Below are 25282 nucleotides of genomic sequence, written 5' to 3' on the forward strand. Positions count from 1 at the left end.
GGATACAAGGGGATTGTAGAAGACATTCACTTCTACATATGCCCGTACCTGGAACAATCGATGTACTTGGGTATTGATATCTGGAGATTTTTGAGTTGGCTCCAGCAGTTCTAGGCGACGAAAACAGCGAATCCAGTCACGCCCAAGTAGCTGAAGTCAAGATGTCCGAGATCAGCCACTATGCGGAAGATAGAAGACAAGAAACGGAGGTAGAACTTGGGACCTGAAAAAGAATGAAGCTGAGAAGTTGGAAAACGTGAAGAAGGAATTTTTGACTTACGAAGAAGCTGGGCTAGGAACGACTGCAGCAGAACAGCACTATATCCAGTTGGTGGGGGGCGCAGTACCGTTTAAGGATCGTTGTTATCCGCTATCACCAGCGATGCAGGAAGTGGTCTGGAAAGAAGTAGACAAAATGCTAGAGCTAGAGGTTATAGAGGTTAGTGACAGTCTGTGGAGCAGTAGAATAACGGTCGTGCGAAAGCCAGATAAAAACCGATTCTGCTTGGACGCGCAGAAACTTAACCAACTCACCATAAAGGACGCCTACCCTCTCACGAGTATCGAAGGCATATTGTCTAGGATCGACCAGACATATTATATATCTAGCGTCGATCTTAAATTTTGCGTTCTGGCAAATAAAATTGGAACCGGAAAGCCGGAAGTATACCGCTTTCACAGTAGCCAGACGTCCACTTTACCAATTCGTGATGACGCCCTTCGGTCTCTGCAATGCTGCCCAAAGATTATGTCGACTGATGGACCAAGTCATTCCAACACAACTACGATCAAACGTATTTGTCTATCTGGACGATCTTCTGGTGATAGCTCCTGGCCTCCAGACGCATCTGCGATTTCTCCGTTTGTCAGCACAATGCCTGATACGAGCAAATTTAACGATAGGGCTAAAGAAGTCTAAATTTTGTTTCAAATCTTTAAAATACTTTGAGTTTATCATTGGGGTGGAAAGCTGCAAATGGATCCAGAAAGAGTGTTGGCCATACAGAAGAATCCTGATCCGAAGAACGTAAAGGAGATACGAAGCTTCCTAGGTACAGCAGGGTGATACAGGCGATTCATTAAAAACTTTGCATCCATTGCAGCACCGCTAACCGACGTCCTCAAGAAACATCCAAGAGGCAAGTTTTCCTTGACTCCGGAGGCTGTCTGGGCCATAAAGCACTTGAAGATGGCGCTAACTACAGCGCCAATATTAGTCCATGCTGATTTTAAACGTCCATTCTTTATCCAATGCTACGCCTCAAACAATGGAGTGGGAGCAGTATTGTTCCAGTTGGACGACGAAAATTCAGAGCGTCCCGTAGCTTTCTTCTCTTCCAAGCTTAATAGTATAAACATCAGATTTTGTATTCCGTCACTGAAAAAGAATGTCTGGGAGCGATGTTAGTAGTTGAAAAGTTTAGGCCTTACGTGGAGCTGATGCCGTTTTTTGTGATCACGGACCACGCAAGCCTAAAATGGCTAATGTCCCTCAAGGATCTAAATGGACGTTTGGCAAGGTGGTCTTTAAGGCTTCAGAGTTTTAACTTTAAAATTGAGCATCGCAAGGAAACTGAGAACGTGGTTGCTGACACCCTGTCACGCTGCATAGCGGAGTTAAGTTTGGATTTATCAGATGCAACATTGCCTGATTTACGCGTGGATGGGGCTTTAATCTTCAAAAGAACAGCATTCGAACATCTTGACGACCAAGTTGAAGGCTCAATTTGGAAGCTGTGGATCCCGACAGGAATAACATCTACACTTACAGCGAACGCGCACGAGGATCACAAAGCTGCACACGGGGGGATGAAAAAGACACTTCATCGTCTAAAACGTCATTTCTACAGGCCGGCTATGACGACACAAGTGCGGGAGTATGTCCGGAATTGCACCAAATATACTTATACTTACCGGAAATAGAAGTGTCGATTGTCGACTGGCAAGAAAACTGCAGTCCTTGACAGAACATCAAATAACGAAGCTAGATCCAGTAGATAAGCGCCAACTTATCCGCGATCACATCCGGAAAAATCTTCATCAGGCATATGAATACAGCAACCAGCGCTATAACAAACGGGCTCGAGTTTTCCATGCCAAGCCTGGCCAAGAAAACTACAGACGCAATTTCACTCAGAGCAATTTTGGAAAGATGTACAATGCCAAGTTTGCTCGAAAATATGTGAAATGCCGAGTCGGTCTCCCTATAGGGAACAATGCCTACGATTTGGAGGATCTGGGGGAAGCCTGTTGGGATTTTCCACGCAAAAGACCTAAAAATGTAAATATAAATAGTGGATGTAGCTGTAGACGTACACACGTAACTTACATACATACCTGGGTAGCAAAACAAGAGTCTACTGGGTGTAGGCCTACGTTGGGCTCAAAAAGGCTAAATGGGGCAATTGGGGGCAAGGCAGGATAGCAAAGTTGTTGTTTTGATTATTAAAAACACTATAGGCACAATTTCACGGCAAGTCAATCTTTCAATGTTTACAAATAATTCGCTTCGGCCGGCATTCTCAAGAATTTTTGTGTGGTGTTGCAATTGAAAACTATCGATAGGGGAAAATCGCCCTAGGAGATGGCAGTGTGACCAGTTTTTCAAAGTTTGGCAGGGTCAAGAAAGGGAGGGGAAGTGTGGAAAGTAAGAGGCGCTCTGGTGGACGATCAGGAAAGAGAACTTTAATCCGCTCTTAGTTTCCAACACCTCCCCTGGGCCAAAAGTATCTCCACCCACAACAAACCATGAGGAACTGCACCCACCCCGATAGCTGAATGAGAGCCAAGCGGCTACGTGATGCAGATGAAAGAGGTTTCTGCCGTTGGCGAAAAACCCAGAAAGGGATCAGGGAAAAAAATCGGGTGATGCTGGTGCTGAGGCAGAGGGTATATATAGGGCTGGAGGAGATGAGGCCACCACGAGTTCCAAAAAATTTTACTGCAGCAAGTGGTCCGGAAAATTTATAGTGAAAAATAAAATATAAAATTAAAAGTGAGTTTGATGATGGGGGTGGCCATCAGTCTAAAGTGTAGTATCGAGAATAAAATAATATGCATCTTCAGGAAGTGAAGACGGGACGAGTTCGGACGACGTAAACGGGAAATCGGCAGCCGGGACCGGGAAAAGAAAGCACCGTCAACGAAAAAGTAAGTCCGTTCCAAGGAGAAAAAATTAATATTAAAAAAAAAAGGAAAATAAATCTAAAATTTTCCGGTTAGGGTCACCGTTGGCGAAATAAATAAATAAATAAAGTTAAATTATACAATACTGGACCACGTGCCAAAGGCTCCGGGTCGGACCACTGCAGAAAGATTTATTCCTTTAATCATATACACCACACTGGCACTCGATTTTTTTTTTTATTTTTTTCTTGTGGAATATAAAAAAATTATTACTCTACAGAATGTAGATTGGACCTATATTAATTTATGAACGCAGCATTAATGAAAGACTTAAAAATAGTTTTTAAGTAAATGAAATTAAATTAAATTCCCTCTTAATATTATATAAAATTTCGTCCCGAATAATTGAAATAAAATTCGTTCGTCCACCTTAGTCTAAATTTATGTGTTGATGTATTGAAATATTTAGTCACCTTTTAACTTATCTATCCCACATGCATATATCATCAATTGTTTGTTACCATATCTCTATATATACCATTTCTAAATATTATAAGTAGTACCTGTAAGTAAAGGAAAAAATTGATATAATTAAGATTTGGGGAAACAAAGAAAAGATTATACATTTACATAAACAAACCAAAACCTTATGTAAATTTTCGGCGGTCTCGCAACAGTTGGGATGTAAAATAACGATTAAAGTAAATAACATACACAACTATATGCGAATGTAGAAAAAAATAAAGATCTTATATAAATAACTTTACAAATCCCGAATAAAAAGATCTCAATATTAAAGCCCTGGTTGGAGCTCCAAATAGGTAGAGCAACTTAATTGTATAGTTATGAATTAATCAATATTTATATGTTCGTATGCGGGTCAACAACCGTGTAATAAAAATGAAATCAATTTAAAAGGAAGTGTTTTCGTATAAATTTGGCATCGCAGCTGTAGCAAGGAGAAGCAAATAAATGAAAATAAATTAACTGAAGTTATTGAATGCAAGAAATGCAAATGAATGTTTATAGGTAATAATAAAATTGTAACGTGAGTATGATGTGCTAAGTGTTTGTCTATGGGGAGGGGTAAATTAGACTGACCCTGGAGTAGGCTGACGGTAGCCAGCGGAAGGGAGATTTGGCGAAGGATGCATGCCAGATCTTATCACCTAAACTCCAAATTGTTCAGCGCAAGTAAAGTTTCCAGTAACGTCCAATGTGTAACATTCATTTTATTTTTGCTTGCATTTTATTTTGTTTACATTAGGTCTTGTTATGATGTTGTCGGACTGAGATGGCCGATCTGCTGGGCTATTGTGCGGACTGAGGGCTGGGAAGAACCCCACCATGAGATGGACTGGCTAGTCGGACTTGCGCCGTCGAAAAACCAGGACCGTAACAATATTAATATTGGAACTCCACCCCTGAAGTAATATAATATGTAAGTAACTGAACGCCAACGATAGCTAAAGGTCTACACATAACTTAACACACAATTACCAGTGCCTCAAGTGCATACAGTTTCCTTTGTCCAGCAATAGGAATTTTATTTAAATATTAAAAGAAACTCGGTTTTCGATTTCTGATTTTTGACTTTATTGAGTGCGTGACAAACAAATAAAGTCAAGTAACTCAATTTACGCACACTTGGATTAGCAGTTTTAAATAAATAAATAAATCACAAAGTATTTTATGTGCTTAGTGTGGGTTTTAATACACATGCAAAGGTTGCCACTTGCTTTTTTTCTTGTTCTTTTTTACAAGTTGAACCACTGTGCCTGTACTTATATTGAATTTTGTACCGAAGTAATCCAGTGTATCTGTATTAATAGTCGAATTGACCAATATCTGTCGTCTCACTCCTTGATCGTTTCGTAAATTTGTTCTTTGAATTTGTTCTTGGGATAAATGAAACCAACATTTTTGTGTTTTAGGTGACACTATAATATTAGCGCGAAAAAATCACCTCGACCTGTTTCTCTTATTTTTGCGGTTTTGGCCACGGTGCCTGTGTCGATATTGCAGAAAATTGGACCCATCAAAACAAATAATATTGTGTCCCAATCGTTCAATACTTCGCATTTGTCCAGTATATCTGCCGTTAACTTACTCAGCTCTCTTTAGCTGCCAATGAGCTGGGAGTATAGGGAAGTAAGGCAAGAAATTGATAGCAACGGCAGCGAAGAAGTAGGACTCAGCCCTGTAGTAAGGAGCATAGACCAACCAGAGATGATCGCGAAAATGGTCGAAGCGATTGTCGCAAATGCTGTCGGCAGCGCACTTGCCGCGTAGGAAGAGCGTTTAAGAAGCGCCTTTGCACATACGCGGACAAAACGTCCCGTTCTGCTACGTCAGAATTTGGAAATGGTTCGGCAAAAACCTTACTATGACGAGGTCGAGAGGAAACTCACGTAATACGGACACGGCAACCATCCTGAATCAGAAGGTTAGGGCCGACGCCCTTCATGCATTCATTGCAGGGCTCAAGCCACTCGTGCTGCCAGCACAACCCAAAGACCCTCCGTCCGCACTAGCGCTAGCGCCGGAGACTGAGAATTGCATTGAAAGAAGAACGTTCGCGGCATCTTATGCAAAATCCACTGAAGACAATTCCCCTTTTAATGAGGGCAACAGTAAGGGTCAATGAAGAGTTGAGGATAAAAATCCGCACTTTATCACAAAGTAGGGCCAAGGCAAGCCTCATGAGGAAAAAGCGCAGGGAACATGAAAACAGAATAAAGTTCAACCCATGGAGGTAGACCCCTTGACGCCCAAATTCAGGCAGGAAACAAGCTGGGGAAATCCACAGAGTAATAACAATTATGTACGATTTTCGCCAAGAAGAAAATTGTTCGCAGCTGGATTAATATTTATGGGTTAAATAGACAAGGGTCATTAGTGATATCGGCCTACCTAAATCAATACAGGACCACGTATGCCTGTGTCCACACGTGTGTCAATTCTGACCCATCATAAAAGATAACCCACGATCGGTCACGTTTTCACACCATCTGCATGCAGAATATTTGAGACTATTTTACCTACGATATCGTTATCTAAATTGTATTGTTTGATTAGGATAAACCATGTAACTGACAATTGTAAACTAGAATAGACCTATGTAAACACCCTTTTTGACCCAAGAACATGTATATAAACCCCAAGTTATGCTCAATAAAATCAGTATGAAAAGATCGCTTGACGTATTCACTTTTCCGCAGCCCAATTGGTATTGTACTTATTGCGGCGACTATTGCCACTGGCATTGTACTTGCAGCACGCAAAAAATATATTTCAGCATTCTGAATTCATTTGAATTCGTACAAATTACAAAAGGCAGAGCTCGGTCTCAGCGACAATCGGGCCACTGACGCCATCGCGTTAATAATATAGCCCAACCCCAACAGGAGGAGGCACCACAGCTGAGGCTGAAGTTGCCAATATTGAGGAAGACAGTGACAATGCCGAACTTAATGACCTCCTTATTTTATTTTTTAAAAAAATTAAGGTGTTTTCGACCTCTAAAGAGGTAATTACCTTTAACACCTCGGTCATCGATCCTATTCGAACTATAAGTGACGAACCCGTCTACTCCAAACTATACCCCTATCCTATGGAGGCAGCATACTTTGTTAACAAAGAAATCCAGGAACTGCTGAAGAATGGTATAATTAGGCCGTCCAGATCCCCATACAACAGCCCTACTTGGGTGGTTGACCAAAAAGGGACTGACTATGATTGCATCAGAAAGAAGCGATTAGTAATCGACTTCAGGAAGCTGAATGAGCGAACAATCGCCGATCGCTTTTCTAGCGATCTTGGGGAAAGCCAAATTCTTTACTACCCTAGACTTTAAGTCAGGGTATCATCCAATATACCTGGCTGAAAAAGACCGAGAAAAAACCTCGTTCTCAGTTAATGGAGGGAAGTACGAATTTTGCTGACTAACTTTCGGCCTAAAAACGCAGGTAGTATTTTCCAAGGAGTCATCGATGTTGTGCTGCGGAAAGAAGTTGGCAAAATATGTTACGTCTACGTTGATGACGTTATAATTTTTCCGCGAATGAAACCGAACATTTTAAGCACATTGACATAGTCCTTAAGCGCCTGCTCGATGCCAACATGAGGGTGGCACGGGAAAAGACGAAGTTCTTTAAAGCGCGTAGAATACAATAGGTCGCTACATTCGGCCACAGAGTTTAGGCCAGTGGAGGTCATCCACGACATCAGAGACGAGATCAAACTGGCAATTAAAATAAAGTTAGTGAAAAAGTACACCTACGTAACAACATGAGATAAGGGAACAAGTTGACGCCGCTTTATTCGGAAGAGCGTGTGGAAGCAGATCTGGGAACATCTGTTCTCATTAGGGGAAGGGTGGTCCATAAGGACACCATCAGATAGGCATTTTATCTGCCTCATTCGCCCTTATCTTAACACGGAATACTCGCTATAATTTCCACAGGCTTGCCGTAACATCTGTCGAGCTGCTGGCCATCTCAAGTGCGCGGATCACCGACTTCTCGCATGCGAAATTTTATACATCCCGGTGTATGGAAACAGTATGGCCTGGTTAGGCACTCGACAAAGTTGTCCGAATTTTCTAGCATAATGGACTCCAAGGTCAGAATGCTCGAACTGTTCCCAGAATCCCACATGAGGAGGCTGCTGGAAGTCGACATGCCCAGAATATTTTGGATGAGCTCAGGATAGACCACAGGATGGCCAGGAGCCTTGATTTTTTGGGCTCAGTCCCTTAGGTCGTGGCGGGTTGTAGAATTATACCAATCAGGCATCGCTTATTGAGGCTAATATTGTTAGGCAGGTTGTTATTAACACAGAAACACAAAAACACATTAACTTACTCACAGACACAGTCAATAGGATCCTCAAGGAAAAAAGGACGGGCTTGTTGACTCAGACATTTGTTCGAAACACTCCCTGCCCGAAATAGAATGCTTATCTCCAAAATCCAAAATTGTATGCTCACTATTACCCTCGCTAAAAATAACGGTATAAATCCTACTATATTCAACCATAACGACCTAAAGGCTATCTTTGACGAGCAGATTGCTGAGGTCCCCATAGTTAGTCTCATGGATATTCCTAAAATTAAAATTTTCCATTCTAACGTTGTTAGTCATATTGTAGTATAGTATCCTAAGGTTAAGCTTATTTGTAAGAAGATCCTATACTACCATAAAAGGGCCCATCTCATCACTTTCGAGAGGAAAGCGATCATAAACGACTCTGTCTACCTAAGCCTCAACAACACGGTTAATAAGAGTCCGGGGATCCCGGCCTCACCCCTACTCAATATCACGGGGCATGACAATATACTAAGCCTTCCGTTACTGCAGCGGATGAACGAACACAACCTGCGCCTTATGCAGCAGCTTAAAGACGACCTGTCGGCCGGGGGATCTCCGAAGATTTGGTTCGCCGTAGGAGTCGCGGTTAGCCTTACATTGCGCGGTTTCCAACAACGCTCGAGTCGGAAACTAGCATCTTTCAAGTTGCAGAAGGCCATTGACAATCACCGAGGACGGCGACAAACTTAATGTGGAAGTAGTTAACAACCAGCTGGGAGCGTAAGCTAGGCAGATCAATTTTAGATTTTATTTATCCAGTTTCATGTCTTTATTTATCATTTTACACTTTTATATGTCACTTAATAAGCAATATATATTATACCAATGTATCTCACGTATGGCCCCCCTAATATTGTACCACCTTTATGGTGGCCAAGTTCTGAGACCGCAAAGTGCACCGCTATGGGCCGTGCTATTGGTGGCCAGCGATCGCATGACTTTAGCAATTTTGTGCTTGGTCAGCGAAAATGCCACAAGCATCCGGCCATACGTTTTAGTTTTTGTCAACTTAATTTTAGTTCACTTTGGTATTCAAATGAACTCCGTTATCGACTTTTTAATTTTATACCTCGAATGAGTCTTAAGGCCAGCGGGTGAAATCCCTAATAGACGTATTTCTACAGTTGATGTCACAGGCCAACCGCTTCCTTCTATATCAATGGCGGCTACGACCACTAGCGGCAACTACGGTCTACCGACCCCCCAGCCACGGACGTATAGCCAGACGACTTCAGCCCCGACACGGAAGTTTAGCCAGCCGACTCACGAATTACATAATTCAGCCACGGACGTAGATCCAGCCGGATTCACTCCGTCACGGAAGTCTAGCCAGCCGGCACACGAATTACATAATTTATGTAAAACATTGTTTTAGTTTGTTGAATACTTTTGAGTCTTCTTATGCCCTCTTTCCGCTGGAAACCGTTGGAATTTTTGACAAATGTGAAACTCCGATTACCACAGAGCAATATCCTCTTAAATAGTATTTATTCAAATATTTTCGAGAATATTGTCGACAGAAAAATACGCAAGCCTAAAATGGCTAATGTCCCTCAAGGATCTAAATGGACGTTTGGCAAGGTGGTCTTTAAGGCTTCAGAGTTTTAACTTTAAAATTGAGCATCGCAAGGAAACTGAGAACGTGGTTGCTGACACCCTGTCACGCTGCATAGCGGAGTTAAGTTTGGATTTATCAGATGCAACATTGCCTGATTTACGCGTGGATGGGGCTTTAATCTTCAAAAGAACAGCATTCGAACATCTTGACGACCAAGTTGAAGGCTCAATTTGGAAGCTGTGGATCCCGACAGGAATAACATCTACACTTACAGCGAACGCGCACGAGGATCACAAAGCTGCACACGGGGGGATGAAAAAGACACTTCATCGTCTAAAACGTCATTTGTACTGGCCGGCTATAACGACACAAGTGCGGGAGTATGTCCGGAATTGCACCAAATGCAAGGAATCAAAACTGCAATTAGAACGTATTTAGAATATGATCATAGAGACTGGGACTTATACTTACCGGAAATAGAAGTGTCGATTGTCGACTGGCAAGAAAACTGCAGTCCTTGACAGAACATCAAATAACGAAGCTAGATCCAGTAGATAAGCGCCAACTTATCCGCGATCACATCCGGAAAAATCTTCATCAGGCATATGAATACAGCAACCAGCGCTATAACAAACGGGCTCGAGTTTTCCATGCCAAGCCTGGCCAAGAAAACTACAGACGCAATTTCACTCAGAGCAATTTTGGAAAGATGTACAATGCCAAGTTTGCTCGAAAATATGTGAAATGCCGAGTCGGTCTCCCTATAGGGAACAATGCCTACGATTTGGAGGATCTGGGGGGAAGCCTGTTGGGATTTTCCACGCAAAAGACCTAAAAATGTAAATATAAATAGTGGATGTAGCTGTAGACGTACACACGTAACTTACATACATACCTGGGTAGCAAAACAAGAGTCTACTGGGTGTAGGCCTACGTTGGGCACAAAAGGCTAAATGGGGCAATTGGGGGCAAGGCAGGATAGCAAAGTTGTTGTTTTGATTATTAAAAACACTATAGGCACAATTTCACGGCAAGTCAATCTTTCAATGTTTACAAATAATTCGCTTCGGCCGGCATTCTCAAGAATTTTTGTGTGGTGTTGCAATTGAAAACTATCGATAGGGGAAAATCGCCCTAGGAGATGGCAGTGTGACCAGTTTTTCAAAGTTTGGCAGGGTCAAGAAAGGGAGGGGAAGTGTGGAAAGTAAGAGGCGCTCTGGTGGACGATCAGGAAAGAGAACTTTAATCCGCTCTTAGTTTCCAACACCTCCCCTGGGCCAAAAGTATCTCCACCCACAACAAACCATGAGGAACTGCACCCACACCGATAGCTGAATGAGAGCCAAGCGGCTACGTGATGCAGATGAAAGAGGTTTCTGCCGTTGGCGAAAAACCCAGAAAGGGATCAGGGAAAAAAATCGGGTGATGCTGGTGCTGAGGCAGAGGGTATATATAGGGCTGGAAGAGATGAGGCCACCACGAGTTTTTTACTGCAGCAAGTGGTCCGGAAAATTTATAGTGAAAAATAAAATATAAAATTAAAAGTGAGTTTGATGATGGGGGGTGGCCATCAGTCTAAAGTGTAGTATCGAGAATAAAATAATATGCATCTTCAGGAAGTGAAGACGGGACGAGTTCGGACGACGTAAACGGGAAATCGGCAGCCGGGACCGGGAAAAGAAAGCACCGTCAACGAAAAAGTAAGTCCGTTCCAAGGAGAAAAAAATTAATATTAAAAAAAAAAGGAAAATAAATCTAATATTTTCCGTTGGCGAAATAAATAAATAAATAAAATAAATAATGATAAATTATACAATACTGGGATAATAAATCTAACATTTTCCGGTTAGGGTCACCGTTGGCGAAATAAATAAATAAATAAAGATAAATTATACAATACTGGACCACGTGCCAAAGGCTCCGGGTCGGACCACTGCAGAAAGATTTATTCCTCTAATCATATACACCACACTGGCACTGGATTTTTTTTTTTTTTTTCTTGTGGAATATAAAAAAATTATTACTCTACAGAATGTAGATTGGACCTATATTAATTTATGAACGCAGCATTAATGAAAGACTTAAAAATAGTTTTTAAGTAAATGAAATTAAATTAAATTCCCTCTTAATATTATATAAAATTTCGTCCCGAGTAATTGAAATAAAATTCGTTCGTCCACCTTAGTCTAAATTTATGTGTTGATGTATTGAAATATTTAGTCACCTTTTAACTTATCTATCCCACATGCATGTATCATACATTGTTTATTACCATATATCTATATATACCTTTTCAAAATATTATAAGTAGTACCTGTAAGTAAAGGAAAAAATTTGATATAATTAAAATTTAGGGAAACAAAGAAAAAAATACATTTACATAAACAAAACAAAACCTTATGAAAAATTAAATAATAAATTAACTGAAGTTATTGAATGCAAGAAATGAAGATGAATGTTTATAGTTAATAATAAAATTGTAACGTGAGGAATACCCTGTGCTAAGTGTGTGTCTATGGGGAGGGGGAAATGAGACTGACCCTGGAGTAGGCTGACGGGAGATTTGGTGAAGGATGCATGCCAGATCTCAGGTATGGTGGGGGTGTCGGAGTACATCACATAAACTCCAATTTGTCCAGCGCAAGTAAGGTTTCCAGTAACGTCCAATGTGTAACATTATCATTACCTGATGGTCGGCTCATAGTAACGCGGTGCGGGGGGATCTGGAAGCAAAGATACCCTAAAGTAAGTGTTAGATTTTTTTTGTTTAAAGAGATTGGTACTTATCTGACAAACGGAAATGGGAGCTCGGTAAGGGTGGTTCGGCACTAGCAGGAAAAATTTCTTCGGCTAGTTAGCGACTATACCGATGCCTGGTGTGCTAGAGCACACACCGAGCGCCTGGAAAATAGAGCACAGTAATAGCCGGAGTCAGATATAGCCAAAATAGGGAAAACTTGTCTTACTTACCCGTGATGAGGTCAGGATGTGGGGATTCGACTGTGAGTGGCCCGTGGGAACCAGAAAAGTCGGCCACGCGTTGCACTTAGGGCGGTTCGTCACTCCTAGAAAAATCATACAGTGATGTAAGTAAGTGGGAAGTACAGATAATAGAGTGGCGAGCGCCCTTGACTCTTAGTTTTCTATGGAAGATGGGATGATCAACAGCGCTCACCGAGAAACTTGTGCTGGTAATTGAAGGCACTGAAATCCGGGGGTTAAGTTGGCTCCGGGTTGAGTTTTTCCTTCCCTGTTGTAGTTTAATTGTAGTTATTTTTGTTCGAGGTGTCATTGTGAATTGTTGATGCGCAGCCGGTTCAAAACTATAATAATCAAAAGATAAATATTAATAAAACATCTAAGTAGAGATAGATTAGAAAAAGCTTATGAGAAAGTATTTTTTAAGGTCAAAGCAGGTAAGCAGGACTCCTCCGCCAGGGAATCCTCGGAAAGAGCAACAAGAGGGAGACGATGACAGCTGGAATTTGCCAGTAGCATCGAAAGTCCTGCCATCAGAAATCACATCGCCTGTCAATGTGGCCTTAGCCAAGGCTCAGGAGACGCAACGAGGAGGAATGATGGAGTCCATAAGCCGATCTTTGCAAGAGGAAATCCGGCGATATGGAAATGATTATTGCCGTTACCGAGGCAATGGGACCATTGAACGTACCCAACCCAAGCCGACCAAGCGTGACGAAATCAGGTGAGCAACGCTTAGGCTAGAAACCTGAATCGAAGTAGATGATAAGCTTGAAGTAAATGATCAACATATTATTAATAAACAAAATATATTAGGTATTAATAAGTTAAGGTTTCTACCAGCCGAGGAAAGAATGAAAAGATATAGGGAAGTCGGAAACAGGATTTTCGACGCCAGACAGCTTGCAGGTATGCGGGGAGTCAGCCGCAGGGTTCTAAAGACCCGTTCACGCTTGCGACAAACGCGCAAGTAGGTGGCGAATCAGTCCGAGTTTTACGGCCGGAAGATTGCGGGACTGCTGGATACAGGAGCCTCTGTAAGTCTACTGGGCGAAGACAGTAGGGAACTGATGGCCGAACTCGGGGTAGAGATGGAAGGATATGTGTTCGTCGCGAAGACAGATCTATAATTGGAAAAATATAGCTTCCTGTTGGATACAAGGGGATTGTAGAAGACATTCACTTCTACATATGCCCGTACCTGGAACAATCGATGTACTTGGGTATCGATATCTGGAGATTTTTGAGTTGGCTCCAGCAGTTCTAGGCGACGAAAACAGCGAATCCAGTCACGCCCAAGTAGCTGAAGTCAAGATGTCCGAGATCAGCCACTATGCGGAAGATAGAAGACAAGAAACGGAGGTAGAACTTGGGACCTGAAAAAGAATGAAGCTGAGAAGTTGGAAAACGTGAAGAAGGAATTTTTGACTTACGAAGAAGCTGGGCTAGGAACGACTGCAGCAGAACAGCACTATATCCAGTTGGTGGGGGGCGCAGTACCGTTTAAGGATCGTTGTTATCCGCTATCACCAGCGATGCAGGAAGTGGTCTGGAAAGAAGTAGACAAAATGCTAGAGCTAGAGGTTATAGAGGTTAGTGACAGTCTGTGGAGCAGTAGAATAACGGTCGTGCGAAAGCCAGATAAAAACCGATTCTGCTTGGACGCGCGGAAACTTAACCAACTCACCATAAAGGACGCCTACCCTCTCACGAGTATCGAAGGCATATTGTCTAGGATCGACCAGACATATTATATATCTAGCGTCGATCTTAAATTTTGCGTTCTGGCAAATAAAATTGGAACCGGAAAGCCGGAAGTATACCGCTTTCACAGTAGCCAGACGTCCACTTTACCAATTCGTGATGACGCCCTTCGGTCTCTGCAATGCTGCCCAAAGATTATGTCGACTGATGGACCAAGTCATTCCAACACAACTACGATCAAACGAATTTGTCTATCTGGACGATCTTCTGGTGATAGCTCCTGGCCTCCAGACGCATCTGCGATTTCTCCGTTTGTCAGCACAATGCCTGATACGAGCAAATTTAACGATAGGGCTAAAGAAGTCTAAATTTTGTTTCAAATCTTTAAAATACTTTGAGTTTATCATTGGGGTGGAGTGTTGGCCATACAGAAGAATCCTGATCCGAAGAACGTAAAGGAGATACGAAGCTTCCTAGGTACAGCAGGGTGATACAGGCGATTCATTAAAAACTTTGCATCCATTGCAGCACCGCTAACCGACGTCCTCAAGAAACATCCAAGAGGCAAGTTTTCCTTGACTCCGGAGGCTGTCTGGGCCATAAAGCACTTGAAGATGGCGCTAACTACAGCGCCAATATTAGTCCATGCTGATTTTAAACGTCCATTCTTTATCCAATGCTACGCCTCAAACAATGGAGTGGGAGCAGTATTGTTCCAGTTGGACGACGAAAATTCAGAGCGTCCCGTAGCTTTCTTCTCTTCCAAGCTTAATAGTATAAACATCAGATTTTGTATTCCGTCACTGAAAAAGAATGTCTGGGAGCGATGTTAGTAGTTGAAAAGTTTAGGCCTTACGTGGAGCTGATGCCGTTTTTTGTGATCACGGACCACGCAAGCCTAAAATGGCTAATGTCCCTCAAGGATCTAAATGGACGTTTGGCAAGGTGGTCTTTAAGGCTTCAGAGTTTTAACTTTAAAATTGAGCATCGCAAGGAAACTGAGAACGTGGTTGCTGACACCCTGTCACGCTGCATAGCGGAGTTAAGTTTGGATTTATCAGATGCAACATTGCCTGATTTACGCGTGGATGGGGCTTTAATCTTCAAAAGAACAGCATTCGAACATCTTGACGACCAAGTTGAAGGCTCAATTTGGAAGCTGTGGATCCCGACAGGAATAACATCTACACTTACAGCGAACGCGCACGAGGATCACAAAGCTGCACACGGGGGGATGAAAAAGACACTTCATCGTCTAAAACGTCATTTCTACTGGCCGGCTATGACGACACAAGTGCGGGAGTATGTCCGGAAGTATTAGATCACCAAATAGCTGGACTTATACTTACCGGAAATAGAAGTGTCGATTGTCGACTGGCAAGAAAACTGCAGTCCTTGACAGAACATCAAATAACGAAGCTAGATCCAGTAGATAAGCGCCAACTTATCCGCGATCACATCCGGAAAAATCTTCATCAGGCATATGAATACAGCAACCAGCGCTATAACAAACGGGCTCGAGTTTTCCATGCCAAGCCTGGCCAAGAAAACTACAGACGCAATTTCACTCAGAGCAATTTTGGAAAGATGTACAATGCCAAGTTTGCTCGAAAATATGTGAAATGCCGAGTCGGTCTCCCTATAGGGAACAATGCCTACGATTTGGAGGATCTGGGGGGAAGCCTGTTGGGATTTTCCACGCAAAAGACCTAAAAATGTAAATATAAATAGTGGATGTAGCTGTAGACGTACACACGTAACTTACATACATACCTGGGTAGCAAAACAAGAGTCTACTGGGTGTAGGCCTACGTTGGGCTCAAAAGGCTAAATGGGGCAATTGGGGGCAAGGCAGGATAGCAAAGTTGTTGTTTTGATTATTAAAAACACTATAGGCACAATTTCACGGCAAGTCAATCTTTCAATGTTTACAAATAATTCGCTTCGGCCGGCATTCTCAAGAATTTTTGTGTGGTGTTGCAATTGAAAACTATCGATAGGGGAAAATCGCCCTAGGAGATGGCAGTGTGACCAGTTTTTCAAAGTTTGGCAGGGTCAAGAAAGGGAGGGGAAGTGTGGAAAGTAAGAGGCGCTCTGGTGGACGATCAGGAAAGAGAACTTTAATCCGCTCTTAGTTTCCAACACCTCCCCTGGGCCAAAAGTATCTCCACCCACAACAAACCATGAGGAACTGCACCCACACCGATAGCTGAATGAGAGCCAAGCGGCTACGTGATGCAGATGAAAGAGGTTTCTGCCGTTGGCGAAAAACCCAGAAAGGGATCAGGGAAAAAAATCGGGTGATGCTGGTGCTGAGGCAGAGGGTATATATAGGGCTGGAAGAGATGAGGCCACCACGAGTTCAAATTTTTACTGCAGCAAGTGGTCCGGAAAATTTATAGTGAAAAATAAAATATAAAATTAAAAGTGAGTTTGATGATGGGGGGTGGCCATCAGTCTAAAGTGTAGTATCGAGAATAAAATAATATGCATCTTCAGGAAGTGAAGACGGGACGAGTTCGGACGACGTAAACGGGAAATCGGCAGCCGGGACCGGGAAAAGAAAGCACCGTCAACGAAAAAGTAAGTCCGTTCCAAGGAGAAAAAAATTAATATTAAAAAAAAAAGGAAAATAAATCTAATATTTTCCGTTGGCGAAATAAATAAATAAATAAAATAAATAATGATAAATTATACAATACTGGGATAATAAATCTAACATTTTCCGGTTAGGGTCACCGTTGGCGAAATAAATAAATAAATAAAGATAAATTATACAATACTGGACCACGTGCCAAAGGCTCCGGGTCGGACCACTGCAGAAAGATTTATTCCTCTAATCATATACACCACACTGGCACTGGATTTTTTTTTTTTTTTTTCTTGTGGAATATAAAAAAATTATTACTCTACAGAATGTAGATTGGACCTATATTAATTTATGAACGCAGCATTAATGAAAGACTTAAAAATAGTTTTTAAGTAAATGAAATTAAATTAAATTCCCTCTTAATATTATATAAAATTTCGTCCCGAGTAATTGAAATAAAATTCGTTCGTCCACCTTAGTCTAAATTTATGTGTTGATGTATTGAAATATTTAGTCACCTTTTAACTTATCTATCCCACATGCATGTATCATACATTGTTTATTACCATATATCTATATATACCTTTTCAAAATATTATAAGTAGTACCTGTAAGTAAAGGAAAAAATTTGATATAATTAAAATTTAGGGAAACAAAGAAAAAAATACATTTACATAAACAAAACAAAACCTTATGAAAAATTAAATAATAAATTAACTGAAGTTATTGAATGCAAGAAATGAAGATGAATGTTTATAGTTAATAATAAAATTGTAACGTGAGGAATACCCTGTGCTAAGTGTGTGTCTATGGGGAGGGGGAAATGAGACTGACCCTGGAGTAGGCTGACGGGAGATTTGGTGAAGGATGCATGCCAGATCTCAGGTATGGTGGGGGTGTCGGAGTACATCACATAAACTCCAATTTGTCCAGCGCAAGTAAGGTTTCCAGTAACGTCCAATGTGTAACATTATCATTACCTGATGGTCGGCTCATAGTAACGCGGTGCCGGGGGGATCTGGAAGCAAAGATACCCTAAAGTAAGTGTTAGATTTTTTTTGTTTAAAGAGATTGGTACTTATCTGACAAACGGAAATGGGAGCTCGGTAAGGGTGGTTCGGCACTAGCAGGAAAAATTTCTTCGGCTAGTTAGCGACTATACCGATGCCTGGTGTGCTAGAGCACACACCGAGCGCCTGGAAAATAGAGCACAGTAATAGCCGGAGTCAGATATAGCCAAAATAGGGAAAACTTGTCTTACTTACCCGTGATGAGGTCAGGATGTGGGGATTCGACTGTGAGTGGCCCGTGGGAACCAGAAAAGTCGGCCACGCGTTGCACTTAGGGCGGTTCGTCACTCCTAGAAAAATCATACAGTGATGTAAGTAAGTGGGAAGTACAGATAATAGAGTGGCGAGCGCCCTTGACTCTTAGTTTTCTATGGAAGATGGGATGGTCAACAGCGCTCACCGAGAAACTTGTGCTGGTAATTGAAGGCACTGAAATCCGGGGGTTAAGTTGGCTCCAGGTTGAGTTTTTCCTTCCCTGTTGTAGTTTAATTGTAGTTATTTTTGTTCGAGGTGTCATTGTGTATTGTTGATGCGCAGCCGGTTCAAAACTATAAAAATCAAAAGATAAATATTAATAAAACATCTAAGTAGAGATAGATTAGAAAAAGCTTATGAGCAAGTATTTTTTAAGGTCAAAGGGGAAAATGGTAAGCAGGACTCCTCCGCCAGGGAATCCTCGGAAAGAGCAACAAGAGGGAGACGATGACAGCTGGAATTTGCCAGTAGCATCGAAAGTCCTGCCATCAGAAATCACATCGCCTGTCAATGTGGCCTTAGCCAAGGCTCAGGAGACGCAACGAGGAGGAATGATGGAGTCCATAAGCCGATCTTTGCAAGAGGAAATCCGGCGATATGGAAATGATTATTGCCGTTACCGAGGCAATGGGGCCATTGAACGTACCCAACCCATGAAAGCCGACCAAGCGTGACGAAATCAGGTGAGCAACGCTTAGGCTAGAAACCTGAATCGAAGTAGATGATAAGCTTGAAGTAAATGATCAACATATTATTAATAAACAAAATATATTAGGTATTAATAAGTTAAGGTTTCTACCAGCCGAGGAAAGAATGAAAAGATATAGGGAAGTCGGAAACAGGATTTTCGACGCCAGACAGCTTGCAGGTATGCGGGGAGTCAGCCGCAGGGTTCTAAAGACCCGTTCACGCTCTAAGGCGACAAACGCGCAAGTAGGTGGCGAATCAGTCCAACGTGGAACGAGAACGGCCGGAAGATTGCGGGACTGCTGGATACAGGAGCCTCTGTAAGTCTACTGGGCGAAGACAGTAGGGAACTGATGGCCGAACTCGGGGTAGAGATGGAAGGATATGTGTTCGTCGCGAAGACAGATCTATAATTGGTAAAATATAGCTTCCTGTTGGATACAAGGGGATTGTAGAAGACATTCACTTCTACATATGCCCGTACCTGGAACAATCGATGTACTTGGGTATCGATATCTGGAGATTTTTGAGTTGGCTCCAGCAGTTCTAGGCGACGAAAACAGCGAATCCAGTCACGCCCAAGTAGCTGAAGTCAAGATGTCCGAGATCAGCCACTATGCGGAAGATAGAAGACAAGAAACGGAGGTAGAACTTGGGACCTGAAAAAGAATGAAGCTGAGAAGTTGGAAAACGTGAAGAAGGAATTTTTGACTTACGAAGAAGCTGGGCTAGGAACGACTGCAGCAGAACAGCACTATATCCAGTTGGTGGGGGGCGCAGTACCGTTTAAGGATCGTTGTTATCCGCTATCACCAGCGATGCAGGAAGTGGTCTGGAAAGAAGTAGACAAAATGCTAGAGCTAGAGGTTATAGAGGTTAGTGACAGTCTGTGGAGCAGTAGAATAACGGTCGTGCGAAAGCCAGATAAAAACCGACTCTGCTTGGACGCGCGGAAACTTAACCAACTCACCATAAAGGACGCCTACCCTCTCCCGAGTATCGAAGGCATATTGTCTAGGATCGACCAGACATATTATATATCTAGCGTCGATCTTAAATTTTGCGTTCTGGCAAATAAAATTGGAACCGGAAAGCCGGAAGTATACCGCTTTCACAGTAGCCGGACGTCCACTTTACCAATTCGTGATGATGCCCTTCGGTCTCTGCAATGCTGCCCAAAGATTATGTCGACTGATGGACCAAGTCATTCCAACACAACTACGATCAAACGTATTTGTCTATCTGGACGATCTTCTGGTGATAGCTCCTGGCCTCCAGACGCATCTGCGATTTCTCCGTTTGTCAGCACAATGCCTGATACAAATTTAACGATAGGGCTAAAGAAGTCAAATCTTTAAAATACTTTGAGTTTATCATTGGGGTGGAAAGCTGCAAATGGATCTAGAAAGAGTGTTGGCCATACAGAAGAATCCTGATCCGAAGAACGTAAAGGAGATACGAAGCTTCCTAGGTACAGCAGGGTGACACAGGCGATTCATTAAAAACTTTGCATCCATTGCAGCACCGCTAACCGACGTCCTCAAGAAACATCCAAGAGGCAAGTTTTCCTTGACTCCGGAGGCTGTCTGGGCCATAAAGCACTTGAAGATGGCGCTAACTACAGCGCCAATATTAGTCCATGCTGATTTTAAACGTCCATTCTTTATCCAATGCTACGCCTCTAACAATGGAGTGGGAGCAGTATTGTTCCAGTTGGACGACGAAAATTCAGAGCGTCCCGTAGCTTTCTTCTCTTCCAAGCTTAATAGTATAAACATCAGATTTTGTATTCCGTCACTGAAAAAGAATGTCTGGGAGCGATGTTAGTAGTTGAAAAGTTTAGGCCTTACGTGGAACTGATGCCGTTTTTTGTGATCACGGACCACGCAAGCCTAAAATGGCTAATGTCCCTCAAGGATCTAGGCTTCAGAGTTTTAACTTTAAAATTGAGCATCGCAAGGAAACTGAGAACGTGGTTGCTGACACCCTGTCACGCTGCATAGCGGAGTTAAGTTTGGATTTATCAGATGCAACATTGCCTGATTTACGCGTGGATGGGGCTTTAATCTTCAAAAGAACAGCATTCGAACATCTTGACGACCAAGTTGAAGGCTCAATTTGGAAGCTGTGGATCCCGACAGGAATAACATCTACACTTACAGCGAACGCGCACGAGGATCACAAAGCTGCACACGGGGGGATGAAAAAGACACTTCATCGTCTAAAACGTCATTTCTACTGGCCGGCTATGACGACACAAGTGCGGGAGTATGTCCGGAATTGCACCAAATGCAAGGAATCAAAACTGCAATTAGAACGTATTTAGAATATGATCATAGAGACTGGGACTTATACTTACCGGAAATAGAAGTGTCGATTGTCGACTGGCAAGAAAACTGCAGTCCTTGACAGAACATCAAATAACGAAGCTAGATCCAGTAGATAAGCGCCAACTTATCCGCGATCACATCCGGAAAAATCTTCATCAGGCATATGAATACAGCAACCAGCGCTATAACAAACGGGCTCGAGTTTTCCATGCCAAGGCCAAGAAAACTACAGACGCAATTTCACTCAGAGCAATTTTGGAAAGATGTACAATGCCAAGTTTGCTCGAAAATATGTGAAATGCCGAGTCGGTCTCCCTATAGGGAACAATGCCTACGATTTGGAGGATCTGGGGGGGAAGCCTGTTGGGATTTTCCACGCAAAAGACCTAAAAATGTAAAAATAAATAGTGGATGTAGCTGTAGACGTACACACGTAACTTACATACATACCTGGGTAGCAAAACAAGAGTCTACTGGGTGTAGGCCTACGTTGGGCACAAAAGGCTAAATGGGGCAATTGGGGGCAAGGCAGGATAGCAAAGTTGTTGTTTTGATTATTAAAAACACTATAGGCACAATTTCACGGCAAGTCAATCTTTCAATGTTTACAAATAATTCGCTTCGGCCGGCATTCTCAAGAATTTTTGTGTGGTGTTGCAATTGAAAACTATCGATAGGGGAAAATCGCCCTAGGAGATGGCAGTGTGACCAGTTTTTCAAAGTTTGGCAGGGTCAAGAAAGGGAGGGGAAGTGTGGAAAGTAAGAGGCGCTCTGGTGGACGATCAGGAAAGAGAACTTTAATCCGCTCTTAGTTTCCAACACCTCCCCTGGGCCAAAAGTATCTCCACCCACAACAAACCATGAGGAACTGATAGCTGAATGAGAGCCAAGCGGCTACGTGATGCAGATGAAAGAGGTTTCTGCCGTTGGCGAAAAACCCAGAAATGGATCAGGGAAAAAAATCGGGTGATGCTGGTGCTGAGGCAGAGGGTATATATAGGGCTGGAGGAGACGAGGCCACCACGAGTTCCAAAAAATTTTACTGCAGCAAGTGGTCCGGAAAATTTATAGTGAAAAATAAAATATAAAATTAAAAGTGAGTTTGATGATGGGGGGTGGCCATCAGTCTAAAGTGTAGTATCGAGAATAAAATAATATGCATCTTCAGGAAGTGAAGACGGGACGAGTTCGGACGACGTAAACGGGAAATCGGCAGCCGGGACCGGGAAAAGAAAGCACCGTCAACGAAAAAGTAAGTCCGTTCCAAGGAGAAAAAATTAATATTAAAAAAAAAAGGAAAATAAATCTAATATTTTCCGGTTAGGGTCACCGTTGGCGAAATAAATAAATAAATAAAATAAATTATACAATACTGGGATAATAAATCTAACATTTTCCGGTTAGGGTCACCGTTGGCGAAATAAATAAATAAATAAAGATAAATTATACAATACTGGACCACGTGCCAAAGGCTCCGGGTCGGACCACTGCAGAAAGATTTATTCCTTTAATCATATACACCACACTGGCACTGGATTTTTTTTTATTTTTTTCTTGTGGAATATAAAAAATTATTACTCTACAGAATGTAGATTGGACCTATATTAATTTATGAACGCAGCATTAATGAAAGACTTAAAAATAGTTTTTAAGTAAATGAAATTAAATTAAATTCCCTCTTAATATTATATAAAATTTCGTCCCGAATAATTGAAATAAAATTCGTTCGTCCACCTTAGTCTAAATTTATGTGTTGATGTATTGAAATATTTAGTCACCTTTTAACTTATCTATCCCACATGCATATATCATCAATTGTTTGTTACCATATCTCTATATATACCATTTCTAAATATTATAAGTAGTACCTGTAAGTAAAGGAAAAAATTGATATAATTAAGATTTGGGGAAACAAAGAAAAGATTATACATTTACATAAACAAACCAAAACCTTATGTAAATTTTCGGCGGTCTCGCAACAGTTGGGATGTAAAATAACGATTAAAGTAAATAACATACACAACTATATGCGAATGTAGAAAAAAAATAAAGATCTTATATAAATAACTTTACAAATCTCGAATAAAAAGATCTCAATATTAAAGCCCTGGTTGGAGCTCCAAATAGGTAGAGCAACTTAATTGTATAGTTATGAATTAATCAATATTTATATGTTCGTATGCGGGTCAACAACCGTGTAATAAAAATGAAATCAATTTAAAAGGAAGTGTTTTCGTATAAATTTGGCATCGCAGCTGTAGCAAGGAGAAGCAAATAAATGAAAATAAACTGAAGTTATTGAATGCAAGAAATGCAAATGAATGTTTATAGGTAATAATAAAATTGTAACGTGAGTATGATGTGCTAAGTGTTTGTCTATGGGGAGGGGTAAATTAGACTGACCCTGGAGTAGGCTGACGGTAGCCAGCGGAAGGGAGATTTGGCGAAGGATGCATGCCAGATCTTATCACCTAAACTCCAAATTGTTCAGCGCAAGTAAAGTTTCCAGTAACGTCCAATGTGTAACATTCATTTTATTTTTGCTTGCATTTTATTTTGTTTACATTAGGTCTTGTTATGATGTTGTCGGACTGAGATGGCCGATCTGCTGGGCTATTGTGCGGACTGAGGGCTGGAAAGAACCCCACCATGAGATGGACTGGCTAGTCGGACTTGCGCCGTCGAAAAACCAGGACCGTAACAATATTAATATTCGAACTTCACCCCTGAAGTAATATAATATGTAAGTAACTGAACGCCAACGATAGCTAAAGGTCTACACATAACTTAACACACAATTACCAGTGCCTCAAGTGCATACAGTTTCCTTTGTCCAGCAATAGGAATTTTATTTAAATATTAAAAGAAACTCGGTTTTCGATTTCTGATTTTTGACTTTATTGAGTGCGTGACAAACAAATAAAGTCAAGTAACTCAATTTACGCACACTTGGATTAGCAGTTTTAAATAAATAAATAAATCACAAAGTATTTTATGTGCTTAGTGTGGGTTTTAATACACATGCAAAGGTTGCCACTTGCTTTTTTTCTTGTTCTTTTTTACAAGTTGAACCACTGTGCCTGTGCTTATATTGAATTTTGTACCGAAGTAATCCAGTGTATCTGTATTAATAGTCGAATTGACCAATATCTGTCGTCTCACTCCTTGATCGTTTCGTAAATTTGTTCTTTGAATTTGTTCTTGGGATAAATGAAACCAACATTTTTGTGTTTTAGGTGACACTATAATATTAGCGCGAAAAAATCACCTCGACCTGTTTCTCTTATTTTTGCGGTTTTGGCCACGGTGCCTGTGTCGATATTGCAGAAAATTGGACCCATCAAAACAAATAATATTGTGTCCCAATCGTTCAATACTTCGCATTTGTCCAGTATATCTGCCGTTAACTTACTCAGCTCTCTTTAGCTGCCAATGAGCTGGGAGTATAGGGAAGTAAAGCAAGAAATTGATAGCAACGGCAGCGAAGAAGTAGGACTCTGCCCTGTAGTAAGGAGCATAGACCAACCAGAGATGAACGCGAAAATGGTCGAAGCGATTGTCGCAAATGCTGTCGGCAGCGCACTTGCCGCGTAGGAAGAGCGTTTAAGAAGCGCCTTTGCACATACGCGGACAAAACGTCCCGTTCTGCTACGTCAGAATTTGGAAATGGTTCGGCAAAAACCTTACTATGACGAGGTCGAGAGGAAACTCACGTAATACGGACACGGCAACCATCCTGAATCAGAAGGTTAGGGCCGACGCCCTTTATGCATTCATTGCAGGGCTCAAGCCACTCGTGCTGCCAGCACAACCCAAAGACCCTCCGTCCGCACTAGCGCTAGCGCCGGAGACTGAGAACAGCATTGAAAGAAGAACGTTCGCGGAATCTTATGCAAAATCCACTGAAGACAATTCCCCTTTTAATGAGGGCAACAGTAAGGGTCAATGAAGAGTTGAGGATAAAAATCCGCACTTTATCACAAAGTAGGGCCAAGGCAAGCCTCATGAGGAAAAAGCGCAGGGAACATGAAAACAGAATAAAGTTCAACCCATGGAGGTAGACCCCTTGACGCCCAAATTCAGGCAGGAAACAAGCTGGGGAAATCCACAGA

The 25282-nt window shown here is 41.8% G+C and overlaps 5 long non-coding RNA genes across 9 annotated transcripts; all 5 read right to left on the minus strand.

Annotated features, from left to right (window-relative positions):
- Positions 1 to 81: 81 nt before the first annotated feature.
- LOC121467658 lies at positions 82 to 1855 on the minus strand. The gene is made up of 4 exons (XR_005977753.1): positions 945 to 1855; positions 535 to 878; positions 281 to 396; positions 82 to 223 (listed from the first exon to the last, which is right to left on the minus strand). It is a non-coding gene; the product is annotated as an uncharacterized LOC121467658 (long non-coding RNA).
- Positions 1856 to 12340: 10485 nt separating this feature from the next.
- Positions 12341 to 12874, minus strand: LOC121467659. The gene is made up of 3 exons (XR_005977754.1): positions 12731 to 12874; positions 12526 to 12620; positions 12341 to 12456 (listed from the first exon to the last, which is right to left on the minus strand). It is a non-coding gene; the product is annotated as an uncharacterized LOC121467659 (long non-coding RNA).
- A 693-nt stretch (positions 12875 to 13567) lies between these two features.
- Positions 13568 to 15544, minus strand: LOC121467657. 3 transcript variants are annotated; one of them, XR_005977752.1, is made up of 4 exons: positions 15433 to 15544; positions 13968 to 14083; positions 13736 to 13910; positions 13568 to 13658 (listed from the first exon to the last, which is right to left on the minus strand). It is a non-coding gene; the product is annotated as an uncharacterized LOC121467657 (long non-coding RNA). The 3 variants fall into 3 exon arrangements; XR_005977751.1 differs by lacking the exon at positions 15433 to 15544 and adding an exon at positions 14222 to 14380; XR_005977750.1 differs by lacking the exon at positions 15433 to 15544 and having other exon boundaries at positions 13968 to 14214.
- A 2097-nt stretch (positions 15545 to 17641) lies between these two features.
- Positions 17642 to 18341, minus strand: LOC121467660. The gene is made up of 3 exons (XR_005977755.1): positions 18299 to 18341; positions 18094 to 18188; positions 17642 to 18024 (listed from the first exon to the last, which is right to left on the minus strand). It is a non-coding gene; the product is annotated as an uncharacterized LOC121467660 (long non-coding RNA).
- Positions 18342 to 18928: 587 nt separating this feature from the next.
- LOC121467656 lies at positions 18929 to 21558 on the minus strand. Of its 3 annotated transcripts, none has more exons than XR_005977747.1 (5): positions 21200 to 21558; positions 21001 to 21145; positions 19557 to 19672; positions 19325 to 19499; positions 18929 to 19247 (listed from the first exon to the last, which is right to left on the minus strand). It is a non-coding gene; the product is annotated as an uncharacterized LOC121467656 (long non-coding RNA). The 3 variants fall into 3 exon arrangements; XR_005977748.1 differs by lacking the exons at positions 21001 to 21145; positions 21200 to 21558 and adding exons at positions 19811 to 20154; positions 20204 to 20222 and having other exon boundaries at positions 18931 to 19247; XR_005977749.1 differs by lacking the exons at positions 18929 to 19247; positions 19325 to 19499; positions 19557 to 19672 and adding an exon at positions 20226 to 20651.
- Between the last annotated feature and the right edge of the window lie 3724 nt (positions 21559 to 25282).

This window comes from Drosophila elegans, unplaced genomic scaffold (assembly GCF_018152505.1).
Source record: "Drosophila elegans isolate 14027-0461.03 unplaced genomic scaffold, ASM1815250v1 contig_492, whole genome shotgun sequence".
Taxonomy (NCBI): domain Eukaryota; kingdom Metazoa; phylum Arthropoda; class Insecta; order Diptera; family Drosophilidae; genus Drosophila; species Drosophila elegans.